The sequence below is a fragment of the Mobula birostris genome, chromosome 12 (assembly GCF_030028105.1).
Source record: "Mobula birostris isolate sMobBir1 chromosome 12, sMobBir1.hap1, whole genome shotgun sequence".
NCBI lineage: Eukaryota > Metazoa > Chordata > Chondrichthyes > Myliobatiformes > Myliobatidae > Mobula > Mobula birostris.
This window is the reverse complement of record NC_092381.1, coordinates 50946665-50971751: the sequence shown is the minus strand read 5'-3', so window position 1 is coordinate 50971751 and position 25087 is coordinate 50946665. Positions and strand designations below refer to the sequence as shown.

General features: G+C 42.9%; 1 long non-coding RNA gene across 2 annotated transcripts in view; it reads left to right on the top strand.

Annotated features, from left to right (window-relative positions):
- The window catches only part of LOC140205914 (uncharacterized), a 62486-nt gene that overhangs the window by 18499 nt on the left and 18900 nt on the right, over nt 1–25087 (top strand). The window contains exons 1-2 of one of the 2 annotated variants that reach the window (XR_011887998.1): nt 9378–9491; nt 12000–12064. This is a non-coding gene — a long non-coding RNA (uncharacterized lncRNA). Of the gene's footprint in view, nt 1–9377; nt 9492–11999; nt 12065–25087 lie in introns of those variants that run through there. The other variant, XR_011887997.1, reaches the window with a different exon arrangement.

The window sequence follows — 25087 nt, the reverse complement described above, 5'->3', positions numbered from 1 at the left end:
AGCCCATCGAGTCTGCTCCGCCATTCTATTATGGCTGATCCTGGATCACACTCAATCCTATACACCTGTCTTCTCGCCATGTCCGTTTCAGAAGATCAGCATTTGGACATGATTAAGGATTTTTTGCACTACTTGAAGAAGGAGTCTATTTCAAATTTCAGGATGCCCCAAATAAAGGAATAAAGAGCAAAATATAATATATAAATAATATTGTTTATTTGAGATTCAAAGTCTTCAGAGGCTGATGGGTCAAAATGCTGGGTGAAACTTCTTCCAATATTAACTACAAATCAATAAAACGTACATAAAGAAATTTTTCCTCTCCAAATGTTCCACTGAAATATTGCCCCTCTTTTGAGGTAGGAAAAGCTGTAGTCAATGTGTACAGAGCAAGCCCATGTTGAGCAAAGTGATTTTAAAAAAAGCACAGATAATCTGTTTTGGTAATGTTGAGTGTGGGAATTTTAAAAATTAGACAATTCCTCTGCTGTTCTTCAAAACTGGGCATGGATTGTTTACATCCACCTGAGAGAGCAAAGAGTGTCTTTGTTTAATGTCTCATCCAGAAGTTCCTACCTCTGGCAGTGCAGCAATCTCTTAGTGCTAATCTGGAGTGTCAGCCTAAACCTCCGTGTTCTCATTCTAAACTTGAGCTAGATAAACCAAATGAACTCTTGGTTTCTGAGAGCCTCGCTTACTGGTGAATTTAATTAATGTTTGTCTCTAAAGCTGTTATGAATACTAATAAGCTGCTAAAATTCATCATTCCCACCTGTTGTTTTAAATTAAGTATTCTTCAATACTTATTGCAGCTGGTTTTTGAGATAAGGTGCAAATTCCCTTGTGTGAACGCAAATGGCTTTATTTGACAATTAATGTCACTGTACATGCAGAATTGGCAAGGTTTAGAAATAAAATAAAGAGTGGGGTCAGAATGATGTATTATACTTCATTTGACATGCAGGAATTTTGTATCCCTAGTCAACAATCCTGTAGCTGGCAATTGTTAACACAAAGAACTTTCACAAAAAATGGATGGATGAAGGCATGAAGTTAAAATGATCTAAAGCACACTATAAGGAATACTTCTGAGTTGCCAGTACTGCCAGTGAATGGATCACCTTTAACCTTACAGTCGTCATTTTTAGGGCTGAAAATGCTAAGTTAGAGAGCAAAACAACATGAGGTGCAATTCACATTAATTGTAGAGAAATTTTAATGATAGAGGCGGAGTTATACCAGGTGCATGGTGCTGAATGACAGATAGCTGTCATGTCAAAGTAGCAAAGTGACATCAAAAGATGCCCTCGCTGGAAATGGCTCATGTTTCTCTGTTCAAAAATTTCTCATGCGTATTGTTAACCTATTTCATCTAAATTTCTTTCTATTTGTCTGCTAACCGAAAATTGCAGAACCTCGCATTTGCACATAATAAGCAATTTGACAGACGTTATAGTTACACAACGTAGAGTAAACCCTTATATTTCACCATTCACCAAAACTTTTACATTATGGATTTTGTAACTTGAAATTGTGGGATGAAATATATTTGTGAAAAAAGTGTTGTAAGCTTTCTTTTAATTATAGTGATACAGTTTTGGTAACGTTCTAATCCGTTGTGTGGAAATAAAGAAGTTATATCATTCTTACTGATAAACCAGTATGTTGCTGAAATGCTGGCTCTCAGTGTGAGGATATTCATTTTCTGATCTAGGCTACATGAGCTGTGGCAATGCTAAGTCTGCCTGTGCTCTTTCTAATTGGAGGAAAGATGAATTCCTCTAGGTAATCGGGCTGGTCAACAATTCATGATGATTCAAACAACAGGAGTTCTGCAGATGCTGGAAATTCAAGCAACACACATCAAAGTTGCTGGTGAACGCAGCAGGCCAGGCAGCATCTGTAGGAAGAGGTGCAGTCGACGTTTCAGGCCGAGACCCTTTGTCAGGAGTCCTGACGAAGGGTCTCGGCCTGAAACGTCGACTGCACCTCTTCCTACAGATGCTGCCTGGCCTGCTGTGTTCATCAGCAACTTTGATGTGAATTCATGATGATTAGAAGTCTTGTATAGGGGACGTTGGTCAATATCACTTGTAAGCCACTTTGGCAGTTGAAGAGACTATTGACAATCAATCTACGAATGAATGAAACAAAAGAGAATTCATTATAATGGGTTTCATCTTTTCTAAAAAGAAACACTTCTGGACAGCAGTGTGAGGATATTTGATTTTGGAGAAATTACCTTAAGATAATATTCATTTTGGGTTTATTATTAGTATCACATGTACTGAGATATAGTGAAAAGCTTCTCTTGCATACTGTTTACACAGATCAAATCATTACACCATACATTGACCTTTGAGATAAACAATAACAATGCAGAATAAAGTATAAAAGCTAGCAAAAAAATGCAGTGCAGATAAACACTAAAGTGCAAGATCATAAGGAGGTAGATTGTGAGGCCAAGAGATCATCTTATCATACTGTTCAAGAGTCTGATAACAGTGGGATAAAAGCTGCCCTTGAGCTTGGCAGTATGTGCTTTCAAGCTTTTGTATCTTCTGCCCAATAGGAGAGAGGAGAAGAGAGAATATACAAGTTGGGTGTATAGGTCTTACAGGTTTACTGAGACAGGGTTAAGTATAGATAGAATCCATATCAATCATATTCAGGAAACAAAATGGTCCCTGAGCTTCTTGGCCTATCACCTATACATCTGCAAGTGACCACTGTTCCTATCAATACTCATTGAACTGTGAATATTAAATAATAAGGATAGGAAGATGCATAAAATTAAAATTATCATATATCAGCAAAGAACTTGGTGAACATTGTCACATTTTCTCATTAACAATCAGTGGCCATTTTTTTTAAGGTTTCACCTGCTGTCCAAAATTATTGCTACTTCGGTGCTTTTCATGTCAATAAATACCTTTTCTCTAACATGTTTCTGAAAGAATATTTTAAAGACACTATTCATTTCAGTTATTATAGTCACACAGATGTTTTTCAGTCTGAGTAGTGCTCTCTGGGATAAAAGATATTTCTGGCATATTTGCATATTACCTAGCTAATCTGAAGGAAACCAAAGAGAAAATAGTCTTTAAGGTAGCTGTTTAATTAATTAATAGTGGAGATATTTCCATACAGGAGTGATTAGAACAACAGTGAAACTGTAAAAGTAGGTTGACTACTCATGTATGACCTGAGGCATTGACTGTCAATGTAATTATTACAGTGCTTTTGATTATCTAGCATTCTCTGTGGGAAAGTCTTGGATTGTTCTTTCATGTTTGTACATATTCTTCATTTTGTAAATTATGGTTGCTGCTAATAATTGAATGGATAGGCAAATGATGATTTTTGCCCTCATTTAATAGTGATGACTTACTTAGGTATAAGTTAGCTAAATGTGAATCAAAGCGGCAAAGAAGTAGAAAGGCTTAATTCCCAGTTTGTTGCCTAAGTGGGTCTAGCTCAATTTAAATGGGTCTCAGCAGGACTCTTTTTGACTTTTGAATTCACTGTTCTTTAGTGTCCTTCGTTACAGAGCGGTTATGAATTTATATCACCTGCATTGTGTTAATGAACTGTTGAGGTCAAATAAATGGGTTGATCAGCCTTGAAGGCAGGCACTTCTTCATACCTGCAGTCACTTGCAAACCAAAGGGGATTTGTGGTGGCGATTGTTCTGTCACAATCCGCGTGATTGCTTAGGGATATAGAGCAGTACAACGGTTCCGTCATCTCCTGCAGGACAAATTTCAAATCTACATTGTTGGGGCTCTTGGTGCCACTAGGTAGGAATGGAACTATGGAACTGAATGAGCCTGTCATATGTCCTGATCATTTCTAATATATTGGGTCCTCTTCCATCAAATGAAAGATATTCTTATATGGGTCTACCTTCTCTACCTTGTGGCCCTATATCTCAATAGAGGGTGAAATCTGCAAGTAATCCTTCCTCTGTCATTAGGCTATCATTATCAATATCCGTCACATTAGCTGAGGATGAGATTTGGCTGATTGTGATTACTAAAAGAAGTCCATACCTTGCATCCAACAACATTCCCTTTTCAGGTGAAAGGTGGACACTTCCATCCATCAGCAAAATGATTCGTTTTAGAGCCAGTTTTGAGACTACATCCTCATTGATGAGAACAGTGATCCCTGTCCATTTATCACATCTGGATTGGTCATTTAGAATTTAGGATCTAAATGTATGTGTAAATATAAATCAGTACATAACTGTGCATAGGGCACCTTCATAACCATTTTGTCAATTGCACTAGAATATGTGACTACAGGTTGGTAAAATCATCAGTTATATTAATTGTGTATTGGATTTTATAACAACATGCATAGATTATAAAAATAAGTTGTAAATGATAAATTTGTACAAAAAAATTATTAGGCCTCATTAATAGAGTGGGCAACTCCAGGTAGTTCAATATAAGGAAAGCATTAATGTTTGTAGCAGTTACTTGAAAACAAACCAAAGCTGCTGAGAGACTATTCGACACTGTATGACACACTTCCAAATAACAAATTTCCAAATCAAAAAAGGTACACTTGATCCTTTATTACAAAGTCACCAAAGACAAACATCTTGTATTGGTAAAAAATGAATAAACCTAAATTAGCGATTTTAGCATTCAAATCAGCGTAACTAAGCATTCTAATTAGCACTATAACTAAGCGTTATTAGTGGATGAACTAAATTAGCATTCCAATGAACTAAATTAGCATATTTAAGCAAAGTTACCATATCAGTGAGTGGTCAAACTAATTTAGTGTTCCAATTAGCAATCGAATAGCAGTCAACAAAATAAATATAATTCCTGTACCTCACCCCACTCCACTACCAACTAACTGATGTAAAGAGTGAATACGTAACTATATTCATTTGCTACTACATGCTCAACTCACATGTCAGATTACTATAAAAATGCACCACAAAATGCAAAACAAACAGAAAATAGATACATGGCTCCTACGTCACAGCCCTTTAATTATTACACCATAGTAATTACAACTACATACTACAAACACAATATCTCCTAGGAGGAAATTGCGCTTTAACCCTGACCACTTCTGACATTCCTGTAACTGTGATAAATATTCCTTGACCGACCCACCGTTTCCAAAACAAGTTTGACATGTCTTTCTTTTGGAACTTTCCTGGTGGTAAGGATGGTGAGGTCTTCTGAAGCAACAGATGGTTGGGTGTTAGTGCTTCCAAATCATTGGGATTGGAGGATGTTTTAGTAATTGGACAACCATTGATAATAGCCTCTACTTCACAAAGGACTGTGTGGAAACCATCTTCATAAAGATTTTGTACCTTCATGGTGGAACTAAGGACCTTTTGCATAGACCTGATCAATCTCTCCCATGTTCCTCCATGATGTGAATAGGACAGAGGGCTAAAAATCCACTTAAATCCTTTTTGAAGAAGGACACCACTGATCTGTGAATGATTCCACTTCTCAATGGCGTCTCACAACTCACGTTTAGCTCCAACAAAGTTTGTTGCATTATCAGAGCGCAGTTCATGAACTTGTCCTCGTCTTGCTATAAAACGTGGAGATGTATTAACAAAGGAATCTGTGTCTAAAGAAGATGCTATTTCAATGTGAACAGATTGTGTATCTAGACAGATAAATATGACCCCAAACTTCTTCACTTGCTCTCCTTCTGCTCTTCATCTCAAAAGGACCAAAGTAGTTCACTCCTACGTGTGTAAATGTAAGTTCTTCTGGAGGGACTCTGTCCAGAAGTAGATCTGTCATGTGCTGGCATCCTGTGTGCAACCATTGACAAACACCACCCTTATACAGGATTCTTCTTACAGCTGAACTAGCACTGGGAATCTTGTATTTTTGATGCAACTTTTGGTTACAGCCACCATGTACAACCTCTTGATGGACATACCTCAGAATGAGGTCTGAGATATGAAGATCCTTTGCCAGTATAGCAGAAAGTTCAGACTCTTCAGGCATGGCTGCCCTACTAAACCACCCACCAACTCTCAATACACCATTTTTCAAGTACTGCACTGAGTTTGAAAATAAGGCCGTTCCTTTCTACACTTTCTCCTGTTTACAAATGAGAATTCATCTGGAAATCACTTTATTTGGCAAAACCCAATGATCTCCGTTTCAGCCTTTCTGAGCTCCTCCACTAGGAGCCAATATTGGCTGATCCAACCTTTGGCCTTCTCAGTCACTCTCTCTCCAAAGCATACCCTTGTTTTTCTGCATCTAAGTCAGACTGAGCAAGAGTGATGTTCACTTGCTTCCTCTTCTGACTAAGAAAAAAAACAGGTTCTTAGTTCTATGACTTCAGGCCACTGCCTTCCTCAAATAGGTCCAAGATGAGAAGTGATGGGTTATACATGTTATTGTGTCCAGTTTCTCTTCAACCTACATTGCATTCATTGTAACTCTCCCCTTGAGCTCAGGAACATCTAGCAGAAGTTCTCCAGAACAATTGGGATTCACAGGGTGAAGCAGATACTGAGGCCCTGACACCCATGTCTCTTTCTTTATTAATGCTTTGACCTTCAACCCTCTTGAGGCCTCATCTGCCAGTTTGCTTGAAGTGTTTCCATACCTCCACTTAGATGCTTGTGAGACGATAAGAGTTTCTGAAACTCTGTTTGCAACGAAGGTTTAGAACTTGGAAGTTTCATTCTTGATGTACTTCAGCACTGAAATACTATCAATCCAAAACATTGAGTTATGAAGCTATATGTGCAGCCCCTTCCTCCTCAATGTGTCCATACGGTTGACATTGTAGCAGTAGGGAGCTCCATATGAGGGACACAAGCTGACCTCAACAAAGCTACTCTAGATTTTCCCATGATAAAAGCACTGTGAATCCGAGAGTGTGTGTTGTGCAACAATAGGTAGTCACTGCTCCATAGCCATCTTCATTTCTGTCTGTAAAGAAGTATATCTGTGTAGCAGTAACTTCTCCAAAATACAGGGGTTTCAAACTTCTAACAACCTTGAAGTCTTCCAACAGGCAGAGTTCTCTCAGTCAGCTTGTCCACTCATGAACAACTGATGTTGGTACAGTGTCATCCCAGACAAGCCCTTTCTTACAGAGATCATGTAGGATCTTATTAGCCGTTAGCACCACTGGACTTAAGATTCCTAAAGGGTCATAGATTGAACTAGCTGGAGAGGATCTCCCTTCTGGTGAGTGATCTACCTTGGATCATGATCTTAAACTTAAATGTATCAGACCACATGCACCATTGCACACTCAGTACTCTCTCCACTGAAGGTATATCTTGATCCATATCCACATCCTTCATGCCCTTTGCTCTTTGCTCTTATGGCATCACAACAGATACCACGTTCGGTATCACAACATATGTATGTTGCTTATCCACTTTGTCAATCAAAAGCTGCCTTTAGCACAAATGGATATGAGGTCGTGATAGCGAGACACTGATTTCTCCTCAGAGGACACTGACACAAGGCAGTCATCAACATAGAAGCAATCCACAATCTGCCAGCTGAACTGTTCTTCATTATCTTCTGCATATTGCCTAAGAGCAAAGCTGGCAAAGCTCGGTGATGAAGTTGTTCTGGAGCGATGTACCGCCTTTCTAAAGTCCACCGTATCTTGGCTGAGGTCACCATCAGACCACCAGAGATACCTCAGCAGATCTGTATCTTCCACTGGTGCTTAAACCTGATAAAGCTCTGATTCAATATCCACTGTGATCACCACTAGTTCTTTTTACAATCTGGTTATGACTCCAATCAGTGAGCTACTAAGATCTGGTCCATGTAAGCATTGAACATTAAGTGATATTCCCTGAAAAATAACTCCATAGTCAAACACAATACAAAGTTTCCCTTTTCTGGGGTGATAAACACCAGACTTGCCCATCACAGCATTTCAGATCCTCTGTAGGCACTCTTTCGGCATAACCTTTAGAGATGACACCCTTTAGAGCATGCTGTTCAGCAACCTTCCTATTATTTAGCATGTTAACCTCCTTTCTCAAAGGTAAACCAATCTGGTAGTGGCCATCCACCAGTTTTGCAGAATTTACAACCAGCTCCATGAACTTGTGGTCTTCCCTTGACAAACCGAGTTGTTCATTTTGACTGTATTCAGGGAAGTCTGTCTTAAACTGCTGCTGCCAAAGCTCGTCCAAGTTCAAAACTGAGATCTTATTAACTATCAGCTGTGGCTGTGCACAGTTTCTTTTATCACCATTGTCTTCTTTCAGTGGTCCGTTCACAGTCCAACCCAACATTGTTCTAATTGCATAAGGCCCATTATTAACACTGTGAGTCACTTCCAATGGCTCCAATGCTTTAGGCACATTTATCCCTATCAGCATCTCAATTTCTGAATCAGTCTCTGGCAAATGGACATGTTTTAGGTGAGACCATCCCTGGAGATCCATCTGATGTGGAATGTGGACCCTACGTGGACAGGCATACTTTCCTGCATATGGATGTTACATAGTTCACTATAGTTTTCACCATCTAAGCCAGCCACACCAATCATGAAACAGTGTAGCTACTCACAATCTTTTCTTGACCCATGGTGCGTAAGATAATGCGTGTCCCTCTTCCTGTGAGGTTGAGTTTGTTCATGAGGCTCACTGTGCAGAGCACAAAATGACACCTATACCTGGCAAGAAGCCTGAAAAGAGTTTATGCAAAATAGAGGCAACCATTATAGCTGTCAACACTACTTTTAAAGCCCTCATGAATGCATGATACTGCAATAGATCTCCATCAAAGATTTGAATCTTTCTTTTAGGCAAAGATGAAATGCTTTGCTGTTGTACCAATAAGGTTGTTATTTCTTTTTGCTTCCTCATATCAATAATAATGGCTTGACACCTCTTGTCTGGAACAAGAGTGTTTCCATGATGTACGTGAATGTTCCCATGAACCCTTTAGATATGACATATGTTCAGCCTGCCTCATTAGTGCAGGCAGAGAGTGAATACCCTGAACTACCGCTTGGTGGTTTTGTACATGCATTTCAAACGTTTGAGGAACAAATTAATCAACACTGACATTAAACATTTGTTTATTTTTCTTTGTGCATTTTCAATATAGGAACTCACAGTAGAGGACTGTTCTGCTAGAGCACTTTCAGCATTCACCACACTTGAAGCCTTTAGCACATTAACTTTGGTCACTTGTGTGGCAACCTCTTCCTCCAACTCAAACTGTTTCTTCTTTTTCTGGAACTGTTCCAAGAAGAAAAGCTCTTGCTCTTCCAGCGCATGTTTGTCTTTCAATAAGCGTTGACATACCTGCTTCTTCAACCTCTGATTTGATGCATGTAGAGGAGGTATTAGGTACAGAAGATGCTCTGCTTGCAATAGAACTTGGAGCACTGCCATTTAACACACTGCCTTGTGGGTCTACCTCATCCTCTGTGTCCTCTGCTCTATGTGTAGTGAAAACATGCCCTGTAATTTGAGAAACATCATCTGATGGAAGGTGAGCCACATATTTACTTGTTGCAGCAACATGAACTTCAATATAACATGTTTGGGTCGACTATTGTTTTGTATCTCCTATGACTGCATTGCAATAGTGACCAATGTATGAAAACACTGGTTCTATTTTTCTTTTTCGGCCTTGGGAAATAATGAGATTAACATGTGATGTTGCTTAGCAACAGTTTCACAGAGATTAGTCAAGTCCTCAAGACAAGATTGAACTTGTAAGGCATTTTCTTTAATTTTCATAAGTTCATTAATTGATGGTATTACACCTTTAAATTTGCTCACATTTGTTTCATACTTCTTTTGAAGACTTTCAATTGGATTAGTCTTAGCTTTAGCAGTAATTTCCCTTTTGTAAGCCCCAACAGCAGAGTCATTGGCACCAATTCCATGCTTCGATACACTCATGTTACTTTCTCTAGTTGCATAACTTAAAATTAACTGCTTGTTCACCTGCAGCACTGGCGGTATTCTACTCAATAAACGTAGTCAACAAACAAATTGTCTGCACATCCATAGTGCTTAATATAATTAGCTATATTGCTAATTTAGTTTTGTTAGTTTATTATCAATACAAGGTTGTTCGTCTTTTCGTGTTTCACAATAAAGGACCAAATGTACCTTTTATGATTTGGAAATTTATTATTTGGAAGCATGCCTTACAGTGTCAAGTACCCTGGCTTAGACTCTCAGCAGTTTTGATTTATTCTCAAGTAACCGCTACGTTTTGTCAACAAAGTAATAGTTATACCAAACAAACACCAGTCTATGGCAAAGGCCATAGTGACCAGTGGTGTGCCTCGGGGATCTGTTCTAGGATCCTTACTCTTTGTAATTTTTATAAATGACCTGGATGAGGAAGTGGAGGGATGGGTTAGAAAACTTGCTGATGACACAAAGGTTGGGGGTGTTGTGGATAGTGTGGAGGGCTGTCAGAGGTTACAGCGGGACATCGATAGGATGCAAAACTGGGCTGAGAAGTGGCAGATGGAGTTCAACTCAGATAAGTGCGAGGTGGTTCATTTTGGTGGGTCAGAAATGATGGCAGAATATAGCATTAATGGCAAGACTCTTGGCAGTGTGGAGGATCAGAGGGATCTTGGGGTCCAAGTCCATAGGACATCCGAAGTTGCTACGCAGGTTGACACTGTGATTAAGAAGGCATACGGTGTATTGGCCTTCATCAATCATAGGATTGAGTTTAAGAGCTGAGAGGTAATGTTGCAGCTATATAGGACCCTGGTCAGACCCCGCTTGGAGTAATACTGTGCTCAATTCTAGTCGCCTCACTACAGGAAGGACCTGGAAACCATAGAAAGGGTGCAGAGGAGATTTAGAAGGATGTTGTCTGGATTGGGGAGCATGCCTTATGAAAATAGGTTGAATGAACTCAGCCTTTTCTCCTTGTAGCAACAGAGGATGAGAGGTGACCTGATAGAGGTGTACAAGATAATGAGAGGCATTGATCATATGGATAGTCAGAGACTTTTTCCCAGGGTTGGAATGGCTAGCATGAGAGGGCATAGCTTTAAGGTGCTTGGAAGCAGATACAGAGGAGATGTCAGGGGTAAGTTTTTTCACGAAGAGTGGTGAGTGCATGGAATGGGCTGCCAGTGGCGGTGGTGGAGGTGGAAACGATAGGGTCTTTTGAGAGACTCCTGGATGGATACATGGAGCTTAGAAAAATAGAGGGCTATGGGTAAACCTTGGTAGTTCTAAGGTAAGGACATGTTCAGCACGGCTATGTGGGCCAAAGGGCCTGTATTGTGCTGTAGGTTTTCTATGTTTCTAATAAACGTGCAAAAAAAATGCAATACAGGCAGAAAATAGATACATGGCTCCTACAATGTCTAAAGTGGAACACACAACATACAGGAAAAAAAAGGTGGTACCAGAAATGAGAGGTGATAGCTATGAGAAGGCTTTTGAGATAATGGGATTATTCCTAAGGAAGCTGAAATGGTTGAGAGAATATTTGATAACATTTCTTGATTGCATTCTATGCCACATAGATAAGTTGAGACAAGTCCTTTGCATCTTTTAAAGACAAGTTAGATATTTATGATAGGTTTAAAATGAAAAGCAACATAGAAGTATTAGTTCCATGTTGATCAATCAAAAAATATAATCAATGGAAGTATATTGTTGATAATTGTATTGAAATTTTAATATTTCTCTGGTTCTGCATTTTATTCCTTGTTCATGGACACTCAAATATTGTTTTGCATTAGTGTTTTCCCCAGATGAATGTTAATCTTCATTAATCACACTTCTAGTTTATAAACTAGAGCTAATAGAAACAGTACTGATTCAGAATAAATGAAGTTCAAGTCTGGGGTGTCTCACTTCCCTCGTAGGCAAAACTGGCTAACCTGGTTGCCAGAAGGGCTACTATATTTGTGTCCAGACTTTATATATTAAAAACACTGAACGAGCAGATATCATTATGTCTCAAAGTACAGCAAATCCCTAATTTCAGGCTTGTATATGTAACCCTCAGGTTCGACCGGTGGTGTTAGTCTCGGGAAGACAGGCTCTGGCCCCGCCAAACGTGTGAAATCTGAGGTACAAAACCCCTTGCTTGAGTGAATGCTGTGTGATGTGTTCCCCGGTTACAAATCAGTACCACGAAATTACGAACAGTAAACCATATGCAATTAAATGATTTAGCTTTATAATTCCTAATTTGACTAGAGGGTTAGTAAAGAAAAATGAAAAAAAAAGGGCCTATTTTAATGAAACGGTCTAATGTGCACATTGGAGCTCACGGTTTCCCTTCCGGTTGTCCTCCATCGATATCCCTGGGCTTCGTCGACTCCCGGCCCCACTCCAAGTCCACTCCTTTCAGGCATCTTCTCTCTTCTTCTTCCGCTGAACAAAAGACCCAGATCACCTCGTTCTCAGGCACACTAAAAGAAAAAAACACTCCCTTCATTCGACGGCACACATTCCAAAGCCCCCCTTATCTCTAGTCGTAACCCAAACACTGCTGCTACAGAAAACCCATTACATTAGCAGTGAAACCTTTTCCAGGCGTTACCCTCTCCCGCTACCAAACTCAGTCATGTCCTCATGATGTTGAGATAATTTGCTAACCCTTCCTGCAAAGCAGAAAGTCCAACCCAGGTGTAAAAGGCAGTGACATAGTTCCCCAAAGCAGTAGGGGCCACACTCTGTCCCCCAGTGCTACATAGGCCAGCCTATCCAGCGTTCTCCTGATTCTTTGAGACCTCTGTACCCCATCATCTACTTCATATTCCATCACTACTGGGGATACTTCTGGTCGACCTGGCGAGGCCTCCCCTGATCTATCATCCGTGCCCTCCTGCAACTCAGACCCCTCTGTCCCTTGGCTGAGCCCCGTTTCATCCCTGCAAGGTCCCGTTGAAACCCAGGCATTCCACAGATAGCCCCCCCCCCCCCCGATGGGTAACTTCGCCTTGTGCCCAAACATCAGATAATATGGCGAGCCTGGTAGCTTCATTTCGGGTACAGTTGTAGCAGTGTTTAATATGTTGACTCCACCTGCTCTTCTTGCTGATCTCCAAGGTTCTGAGCATGTCTAGCAAGGTCTGATTAAATCCCTCAGGCTTGGAATCACCCTGCGGGTGATAAGGAGTAGTCCTCAACTTCTCTACTCCAAGCATGCTCCGTAACTCATGGATGAGCCTGCTCTCGAAATCCCGTCCCTGATCACTATGTATCCACCTGGGAAGGCCATAATAAATGAAATAATTCTCCCATAACACTTTGGCCACCGTAAACGCCCTCTGGTCCTTGGCAGGGAAAGCCTGTGCATATCCGGTGTAGTGATCCGTGATGACTAAGACATTTGCCGTGTTGCTGGCATCTGGCTCTGTTGACAGGAAATCCATGCACACCAGGTCCAGGGGCCCCGCACTCTGCAAGTGGGATAATGGAGCTGCCCTCGGAGGCAGCATCTTCCTCTGTATGCATTGAATGCATCCCTGTCTTCATCCCTGTCCAGCCCTTCATGTGTCCCTGTTCCTACTTCCTAGCCGGTACTTCAGGCTGAAATCATAGGCAGACAATGACCAATGGCCTGTGGCATCCAATTTCACTGAGGTCAGGATATAAGTTAGGGGATTGTTGTCCATCCTCATCTCAAATGTGGCACCATAGAGGTAGTCACTCAGCTTATCCACCACAGCCCTTTTCAATGCCAGAAACTCCAACTTGTGAGTGGGATATTTTTTCTCAGGAGCGACAGACTCTGGCTGACAATCGCAACAGGTATCAACCCAGTGCCCTGATACTGATACAGGACGCCCCCTAAGCCCTCTCTGCTGGCATCTGTGTGCAGTACATATGGCAATTGGGGGTCTGCAAAAGCCAGCACAGGCACCAGGGTCAGCGTCTCATCAGCGACTGAAAGTCCTCTTCACATTTCGTATCCCACCTCGGTCCAACAGGCTCCGAAGGGTTAAGATACTCTTTATCCTCCTCTTCTTTTGTCCCCCTCCCTTTCTTCCCCAGGGGAGGGTAATTGCACAGAAAGTGATTTAAAGATTGACTCACTTTCGCCTAACCCTTCATGACCCTCTGATAGTAACCACAAAACCCAAGGAACAAGCACACTGCCTCCATCTTAGCCGGATCATAGCTACTCCATCCCATGAAACTGTATGTCTAACATAGCTGATAGACATCTTGCAGAACTGGCACTTGTCCAGGGAAAGTTTTAACCCTTCAGCTTTCAGGCAGCCCAGCACCTTCAGTAGTCTTGCTTTATGCTCTTCCAAGGTGGATCCAAACACTATGAGGTCACCCAGATACACCAATACCTCAAGCAAGTTCATATCCCCCACTGCTTTCTCCATGACATGCTGGGACGTTGCAGGGGCTCCTGATATGCCATGGGGCATCCATTCGAACTGGAAGAATCCCAGTGGAAAAATAAATGCTGTCTTCTCTTAGTCATACTCACTCATGGGGAACTGGTAATATCCACTCCTCAAGTCCAGCACACTGAACCACTTTGCACCACTCAGACAGGCCAATGCGTCTTTGATCCTTGGAACTGTATACTGTTCATGGACGGTACGCCTGATCAGAGTCCTATAGTCCACACACATCCGTACCTTCCCATTCTTCTTCCTGGCCTCTGCTATTGGGGATGTATAGGGGCTTCTGGACTCAGTGATGACCCCAGCTTCCCACAACTTACACAAATGCTGCCGACCGTCTTCCACCTCTGTAGGGGCCAGTTGTCGCGACCTCTCTCTGAACAGGGTGTCCTCGATCACCTGGATAGTGTGATGAGTGCTTTTGGAACGACCACATCAAACTCGTCAGTGGAAAAGACACCTTTCAGCTTCAGCATCTTCTCTATCAAACTCCTCTTCCAACCTGCAGGCACTGGGGAGTCCCTGAAGTTGAATGACTCAGCGATCATCTTTCCCCCTTTTTCAGATAGTTTCTCCCTGGATGGTCTCACAGGGACACTAGACATTACCCTCTCTGGGAACAGGTGAGCCGGGAGCATTCCCCGCTTGAAGGAGACTTCTATTTTCATAGTGTTCCTGATAATCACTGCCATCCTGCTCGCCTGTACAACCGAGGGCTTCTGCAATTCGGGCCTCACCAGTAGCCCAGCAGGAAATCCCGACTCCTCCTCGTGATCTTCTGGAACATCCACTAAGAGGGCCTCACCCTCAGGCAGTTCAGGAAATTTGGGGGTCCCCATCACTCTCGCTACTTCCCCAGGCCACAATTGGCTTTGACTGGGTGAACCACTCAGTCCCTTGTCTAACCTCGGTATCTGGCCCAATGCAGCCACGCACTTCCTCAAAAGCAGCTCGAAACACCGGGTGAACGGACAATGTTCTCAGGAAGCTCTCTCCAGCTTTCTCCTTGTAGGCTCCCAGGAGCCTCCTCACAATAGGAGTGCTGCTCCCCACAAGAATTGAAATGCCGCCCTTCTTAACGGGGTCCAGACAAACTAGCACTAATGTATCAAGGGCCTCAGCCAATCCCACATCAGCCTCCGAAAACTCCATCTTCACCGACAAGTAACCATCATAATGCACTGAATGGTATCAATGATAAATGCAGTAAATACTGGTTGTAAAATGAACGATACAGCAAAGTGACCTGCAACCCTGTGTGGCTCTGGCATAAATGCCCTCTATCTGTAGCGATACACTGTAGCTTGGCCCCACTAAGCCTTCAGGAATGGTTTTTCTTTCCTTTAGTGTGTTCCTTGATATATTGCTGTGAATGTGTTCCCCTGATACACCAAGCCATCCCCTCCCTGGGTCTCTTGTAAGTTTTCCCAATGACTCTCTGCTTAATTACCTGGGGGCTCACTCTCCGAGGGGTTTCCCGTCGTTCACACAAACATGAGTGGCAGCAGTGGCAAGGGAGTACTGGGACTTTACCGCTCTCACGACATCAGCAGCCCATCTCCTCAAACTTTCAATCAATTGCTGTTGTTTTACGTCATCAGAGCACTGCCACTCTTCTAACAACCTAGAGGTCTGCTCCATCCAAGTCTCATACTCCTCTTCCCCTTTAGGGGTGGGCATTATTCCAGAGAATAAGTGGGGTCTACCATAGCTGGAACTTTGGACCTGGACATTTTTCCATTTATTTGCCACAGAGATAAGGGTGGATACAAACTCAGAATTCTCACTCTTCACGGGGGGACGGGGACTCATTAGACATTCCAAATCAGACCACTCCTTCCCCTCGCTAAGCAGAAATGAGAAAACCCTGTCTTTGAAGTTTCCACCTCCACCTACACCTACAGGAGACGCGACTTGCGATTCAGCCTGCTCCCCTACACTCTCCTCCTCCCAGAAAGTATAGACAGTCCTTGCCCCCCATCTCCTGGGGCCCCCATCGTACCAAGCAGTTCCACTGTTGTTAGGTTAGTGCTAGTCTGAACTAAAACAAGGTCTGTGCCCACCATTTTATCAAACCTCCACCCCAAAATCAAAACTTTGCCTACAGCTTTAACAGTACTTAAAAGTCAAATTAACAATTCATCAGGAGTACGAACCTCTAACCCACTCAACACTCACGCATTCGTTACCAGTAACCCTGTGGATGCACACCACCACGCAACCCCAGCAGCATCCATACTAGCACAGACTTAAACACAAAGCCCACTGGTTCAATGCTCAGGGCAATCACACAGCATCCAATGAAATCAATCCCGGACGAGCCCCCACAATTGTAACCCTCAGGTTCGGCCGGCGGCATTAGTCTAGGGAAGGCAGTCTCTGGCCCCGCCAAACGTGTGAAATCTAAGGTACAAAACCTCTTGCTTGTGTGGATGCTGTGTGATGTGTTCCCCGGTTACAAATCAGTACCACAAAAGAACAGACGGTAAACCATATGCGGTTAAATGATTTAGCTTTATAATTCCTAATTTGACTAGAGGGTTAGTAAAGAAAAACAAAAAGAAAAGGGCCCATCTTAATGAAACAGTCTAATGTGCACATTTGGAGCTCATGGTTTCCCTTCTGGTTGTCCTCCATCGATATCCCCCGGGCTTCGTTGACTCCTGGCCCCACTCCAAGTCCACTCCTTTCAGGCATTTTCTCTCTTCATCTTCCACTGAATAGAAGACCTAGATCATCTTGTTCTCAGGAACGCAAGAAAAAAAGACACTCCCTTCATTGGACGGCACACATTCCAAAGCCCCTGTTATCTCTAGTCATAACCCAAACACTGCTGCTACAGAAAAACCATTACATTAGCAATGAAACCTCTCCCAGGGTGTTACGTGTATAAATGTGCTAAATTATTACCTGCTGATCTGGTTATACTTATAAATGTCACTGTAATGTGTGTTCTTAACATTGAAAGAACTGTCAACTGAATGTTAATTGGACGAGGGGTGATTGATAAGTTCGTGGCCTAAAGTAGAAGGAGTCAATTTTAGAAATCCTAGCACATTTATTTTTCAACATAGTCCCCTCCTACATGTACACACTTAGTCCAGCGGTCGTGAAGCATACGGATCCCTTCTTTGTATAAGTTGTTCACAGCAGGGGTGATTGATAAGTTCGTGGCCTACGGTAGAAGGAAATAAGTTGTTAACTTCAAACTTCCTGCATTATCACTCAAAGAGTTGAACTGCTTATGCATGTAACGAGAGTGTCTTGGACCTCCAGGTGGTCCATAGCAGCGGTGATTGATAAGTCCGTGGCCTAAGGTAGAATGAGATGAGTTATACAGCTCTCATTACCTGCATGTGCAGTTCAACTCTTTGAGTGAAAATGCAGAAAGTTTGAAGTTAATAACTCATCTCCTTCTACCTTAGGCCATGAGCTTATCAATCACCCCTGCTGTGGACCTCTTCTGGAGGTCCAAGGCGCCGTCTTCTACAAAGAAGGGATCCGTATGCTCCACGACCGCTGGACTAAGTGTGTACATGTAGGAGGGGACTATGTTGAAAAATAAATGTGCTAGGTTTTCTAAAATTGACTCCTTCTACCTTAGGCCACAAACTTATCAATCACCCCTGATATATCCCTTCTGGGTACTGATTGTGGCCCTGGGTCAGAAGGTGTGTGAGCTTGTAATTGTATTACAAATCCACTAGGTGGCAATACACGACTGTGTTTACTTTCATCACCATCTCTCTAAGTCAGGCTAAAAATTTTCTGCAAAAGTCAGCCTGATCGTTCATTCCCTTACATTCCTAAGCAATGATCATGATTGCAGAAGAAGCCTGAGTTTCTTTTCCTGCACATTCCCCCATTAGATCTCCTACTTTCAATCTGAAGGGTATAGATTTAAATGGGTCTATGAATCACTTAGTTAATAAGTTCAAAGTAAATTTCTTATCAAAGTACATATATGTCACCATGAGATTCATTTTCTTGCAGGCATACTCAATAAATCTGATAACCATAATCGAATCAATTAAATTCTGCACCAATAGGGTGTGAAAGACAACAAACTGTGTAAGTACAGAAAGAAAACAAATAATAATCATAATAGCAAAATAAGCAATAAATATTGAGAACATGAGATGAAGAGATATTGAAAGTGAGTCCATGGGTTGTGGGAACAGTCCAGTGGGGGCAAGTGAAGTTGAGTGAAGTTATCCCCACTGGTTCAAGAGCCTGATGGCTGAGGGGTAATAACTGTTCCAGAACCTGGTGCTGTGAGTCCTGAGACTCCTGTACCTCCTTCCTGATGGCAGCAGTGAGAGGCAACCATGACTTGGGTGGTAGGTGTCCCTGCTGATGGATGCTGCTCTCCTGCAGCAACACTCCATGTAGATGTGCTCAGTAGTGGGGAGAGCTTTAGCTGTGATGGACTGAGTCTTATCCACTACCTTTTGTAGGCTTTTCCATATCTGGTTGTAATGCAGCCAGTCAATATACTCTCCTTCACACATCTATATAAGTTTGTCAAAGTTTCAGATGCCATGCCAAATCCTCACAAACTTCTAAGGAAGTGGAGGCGTTGCTGTGCTTTCTTTGTAATTGCATTTATGTGCTGGGCCCAGGACAGGTCCTCTGAAATGATAATACCGAAGAATTTAAAGTAACTGACACTCCCCGACTCTGATCCCTGATGAGGACTGGCACATGGACCTCCGGTTTCCCCTTCCTGAAGTCAATAATCAGTGTCTTGCCGACGCTGAGTAAGAGGTAGTTGCTGTGGCAACACATAACTAGATTTTCAATCTCCCTCTACTGATTCATCACTGCCTTTGATTCGGCCTACAACAGTGATGTCATTTGCAAAGTTAAATATGGCATTGGAGCCCGTGCTTAGCCAAGCAATCATAAGTGTAAAACAAGATTTAATTTACTCCCATATCTGGTTGGAATGCAGCAAGTATCACTGGAGCAATTTTTTGCAAATTGTTTGAGAAAATTCTACAGGATGGGACTTGTGTACATTTGGAATGATAGGGGCTGACAAGAACAGTTAACATGGCTGTCTGCAAGGAAAGCCCTGTGACACAAATTTGATTAGAGTCTTTAGAGGAGATAACCAACAAGACTGATAGAGGCAGGGTGGTAGATGTTTGCATGGAATTCAGTAAGGTTTTTGATAAGGTCCCATTGTAGAGTAATGTAATTGGGAGAAATGTACATAATTCACAACCACCAACATTGAGTTGGGGTTTTGCTTTAAGAGGCTGGTCTGATGTGATGACGTTGTTACATAAAGGGTTCTTAGCACGCTTTGTATTCAATATTTTTTGATATTCAATAAATGAGTTTCTATGGCTTTCCTAAAACATAAAACAACTCTACCATTTTATTTGCAAAACCTACACTGGTGACTACAATGCTCCAGGATGATTCTAGAGTTATTGAACATGTCACTTTGAAACTGCTGGAGTTTTTTGAGAAAAACGCCTCTGCTTGGTTTGCACAAGCTGAGGCCTAATTTGTTCCTTGAGAAATCTCTGCCGACGACAGCAGCTTCTACTACATGGTAGCATCGCTCAGAATTCTACGGCTCCAAGAGGGGTGAGTCTACTGGAACACCCGCATGAACATGATGAATACTGATCACTGAAAACTTTCCTTTTATAGACGTTTGGACTATCGGAGTCTGAACGTGCCAAAGTTGCTCTCCTTAACCAGTCTCAGTGATGCTCGGCCTTCTGAGCTAATGGACCACATGCTATATCTCCTGTGAAATCACCATCCTTGTTTTATTTTTAAAGAACTCTTCATGCAGCAAATGCCTGATCAAGATCATATAGCCCTTGCTTATGCACCCATGAAGTACTATAGGGAGTTTGCTTAAATGGCTGACAGTCTACACTCAGCTGTGCAGTGGTAGCTTATTCTTCCTCCTTTCTGTACCTCAATAAACCCAGTCAGCAAGGCCACCACCGTAAGGACACTGGCAGTTATGAATCAGATGACACCGGGCCTGATTTTTATCACACGTGCTTTGGTACAGGCCACCTTGCAGCTTCAACAGTGCCAGTGCAGTGGGACATCAGAGGTCTGTGAACACCGCGGGTTCCAGCTGCCAGAGTAAACTACTGTTCATTACGGACACTCTTTCAGGGTGACGCTTCCTGTGTGATATGGGTATTCAAGTGAGTGTGCTGCCAGCATCACCTACTGATGAGAAGGCAAAGAGTAACAAAACTCACTGGAGGCCACCAACAGCAGCAGGAATCAGACTTATGGGACATGACAGGTGATGCTCTGCTTCAGTGGGTGACATTACACATGGGACTTCGTCCTGGCTAAAGTAGCTAGGCTTCTGCTCAGTGCAGATTTCCTGTGTGCCCAAAGACTGTTGGTCGATCTTAGGATGCTGACTTGTGGATGTCAAGGACTTTGGGTCATTACTCCGCTCACCTAGAAATTTCACCACAACGACTCTTTCAAGTTCATGACCACCACATGCGAGTTTACTCAACTGCTGGGCAAATTCCCAAACCTCACCAAGCCCACATTCTCCACTACAGTCGCAAAACATGGGGTTGAGCAACAAATTTCCACAACTGGCCTACCAGTCCATGCCTGCGTGCTTGGGCTGGACCCTGAAAATCTGGCAACCATGAAGGCTGAGTTTGTCAACATGGAAATACTTGGCATTGTACTAGGGTTGAATCACCCCTGGGCTTCACCCCTCCATATGGTCCCTAAGTCCGATGGATGTTGCCACCCACGTGGTGATTACCGGCACCTTAATGAGGCCACCAGCCAGTTCCACACATCCAAGACTTTTCTGCACATTTACCTGGAAACTTAATTTTACCAAAGTCATTCTAGTTAGGGGCTCCAGGCCTGTGCGCCTGGAGGACATTCCCAAAACTGTGGTGCTAACCCCATTTGGTCTTTTTGAGGTTCTTCTCATACTGCTTGGACCGAAAAATGCAGCACAGACTTTCCAATAGCTGTTGGACTGTATTAAAAGACTTAGATTTTCTTTTCATTTACCTAGATGACATCCAAATCTGAACAAGCATCTCATCTCCACACACTTTTCGAGCGCTTAAGCCAACACAGGTCGATTAGTAACCCCGCTAAATGCCAGTTTGATTTGTTAACCATTGACTTTCTTGGCCATCGCATCCCCACCAAAGGTGTGAAAGCCCTCCCATCAAATATAGACACTATTATGGATTTTTCACTGCCCCACACTACTAAAAAAACTACAGGAATTTTTAGGCATGATATATTTCTATCAATGCTTCATTCCACGAGCTGCTGACTTATGCTCCCCCTGTATACTGTACTCAAAGACAATACCACTAATCAACACCTTGGCTGGTCGGTGGACATGACCTGGGCATTTGATGATACCAAATGAGGTCTTTCTAACGGGACCCAACTAGCACACCGGCTCCCCAATGCACCCATAGCTATTACTACTGATGCTTCAGACTATATTGTGGGTGCTGTTGGAAGCGTGTGGTAGCTGCTCGCGTCCTTCAGCAGACAGCTCTGTCTCCCCGAAGCGGAGTACAGCACATTAGGCCGTGAGCTTCTCAGTGTCTATCTGGCTGTCTGCTATTTTTGTTTGCTTCTGGAGCATCGCCATTTCACAGCATTCATTGATCACAAGCCCATCATGCATGTGTTGGCCAAAGTATCAGACCCTTGGTCTGCACGGCAGCAACCCACTGGGCGTACATATCCGAGTTCACAACTGCTATACAGCATATCAAGGGTAAAAATAATGCCACGGCCAGCCACGGAGGCTGTACACATGGGGTTGACTATGCTGGCATGGCAGCCGACCAAGTTACTGACCCAGAGGTCCAGGCTTACCGAGCAGCAGTCACAGCCTGCAATTGGCTGACAGTAAGTTCGGAGAAGCTGGGATTTCTTTCCTGTGTGATGTCTCAACCAGTCGTCCTCACTCCACCGTGCGAGCAAACTGGAGGCGTACTCTTTTCGACTCCATACATGCCCGCTCACATCTGGGTTGGAAGGCCTTACTGAAAATGCTTGCACTAAAGTTTGTTTGGCACGGCCTCAGAAAGAACAACGATGATCGGACTGCAGCCTGTGTGGAATGCCAGCAAGCAAAAATGAATCGTCATGTTCAGGCACCATTGGCACCTTTTAAGGTCCCTGAGCGACGGCTTGACCATGTCAATGTGGGCCATGGTGGTGCTCTTCCCCCCTCCCGCGGTTACACACACCTTACCATGATGGGCCACACCACCAAGTGGCCAGGGTTCACCCTCCAGCATCGATGATGGCCGCAGACGTGGTTTAGGTGTTCATCAGCACCTGAGTTATTTGGTTTGGCGTCCCATCTGATAGATCCTCTGACCATGATCCCCAGTTCATTTCAGACCTCTGAGCTGAGATGGCCCAGAACCTTGGCATTTGTACATCACACCATGGGGTAGCTGTTACGAGTGCCAGGTAATTTCATTCCTGACGCTACAACTGCTTGGTCCGCCTCTCAACAGCGTTCCCCCTCCTCTATAAATTCAATTCCTTTTCACCTGTTCCTACCTCCCAACATGGTATACAGATCTCTTGGATTCCTGTGGACCTATGTTCTGCCTCATCTGTTTTCGTACACAATGATGCACACCAACATCCCCTTAGAACTCCTGTTCTGCATTTTGGAATGGGGAGAAAAGCCTTTTATTATAGATAAGATGGTTAAACCTGAACATATTTTGGTAGATCGCCTTAATCTGGCCCATCAAGATTTGGAGTATTCCATTGCCGTGCCCCTGCCATCACAACATAACCAGGAGCATGTTAATGCATCTCTGGACAAACCAGAGGCACCTGCTGTTCCCCCACCCATGGAACATAGGACCCAAGCCAGGGGACTTGTCTGAACTCTGGACAGGCTTACAATGCCGGTTTCAGTGAATTCTTGGTGGGGGGGGGGGGGGCGCCTGTGTAGGGTAACCTAATTAGTGGAAAGGTACATAATTCACAACCACCAACATTGAATTGGGTGTTCACTTTAAGAGGCTGGTCTGATGTGATGACACTGTTACGTAAAGGCTTTTAGTGCACTTTGTGTTCAATAAATGAGTTGCTGTGGCTTTTCTGAAACATAAAACACTTGCGCCATTTTATTTGCGAAACCTACACCATGTGGTAGGGTTGCTCAGAAGGATAAGGCACATGGGATCCAAGGCAAGCTAGTTAACTGGATCCAGGACTGGCTTGATGATAGGAGGTGGAGGCAGAGGTAGTAGTGGAGGGCTGCTTTTCTCACTGGACATCGGTGATCAGTGGTGTACCTCAGGGATCAGTGCTGTGACCTTTGTCGGTTATGACTGTGAATGTAGAAAGTATGACTATTTTTGCTGCTTCTGTTGTTCTGTGGGCTCTGTAGGTGCTGGAATGAGGGGCAACACTTGCAAATTGCCCCCAGCACATCCTTGGGTGTGCTGTTCGTTAACACCGCATATTTCAATGCACATGTCATAAATAAATCTGAATCAGAAATCCGGACCTGAAGTTTGCAGATGACATGAAAATTGGAAGTGTCATTGGGAAAGAAGGAGAGACGCTAGAAGGTTGTCTAAGGCTACAGCAGGATATAGCTCAGTTGGAAAGTTTGCTGGGACATTTGGTAGATGGAATTTAATCCTGACAAGTGGAAGGTGATGCATTTTGTGCAGGCAATCAATGGAAGGACATGTACACTAAACAGTGAGGCCCTAAAAAATGCTGACGAATAGAAGAGCATCAGGTTACAAGTCCATATTTCCATGAAAGTGGTAAAACAGGTAGATGGAGTGGTGAAGAAGACTTATGGCATGCTTGCCTTCATTTGTCAGGGCATTGAATCTAAGAGTTGGGTGATCATGTTACAACTCTATAAAATACCTGGAGTTTTGTTCTTCACCGCTATTGATGTGGTTGTGCTGGAGAGAGGGCCAAACTGATTAACGTCCCTCATTAGATGCTACCTGATTTGCTAAGTTCCTCCATAATTTTCTCTGTGTTAACCAGGATGTTGCCTGGATTGAAGGACTTCAGTTATGGGAAGAGTTTTAATGGTCATGAGTTGTATTTTCAGGAGGGAGGGAAGCCAAGGGGTGACCTGACCAAGTTATATAAAATTAGGAGAGGAATAGATAGGGTAGATAACCAGAATAATTTTCCATGGTTGGGCTATTAAAAACAAGATATAAATTTAAGGTGAGAAGGAAGAATTTTAAATGGAATCTGAGGGGAAATGTCTTTGCTACATAGAGCAGTGGATTAGTGTAGATAAACAAAACGATTGGCGTGGACATGTTGGATTGAAGGGCATGCTTTTGTTCTGTATGACATTCTCTTCTCTGTGAAAACCATTCTTTGAACCAAGATAATCCATGCATTATTTACTCCACTGCTTGAAGTCCTTGTACTTACACTCCATGGCCACTTTATGAGGTACTCCTGTATACCTGCTCATTAATGCAAATATCTACGCAGCTGATCATGTGGCAGCATAAAAGCATGCAGATACAAGAGGTTCATTTGTTCAGACCAAACATCAGAATGAGGAAGAAATGTGATCTAAGTGACTTTGATCATGGAATAATAGTTGGTGCCAGATAGGGTGGTGTGAGTATCTCAGAAACTACGACCTACTGGGATTTTCACATACAACTTTCTCTAAGTTTATGGAGAATGGTGTGAAAAA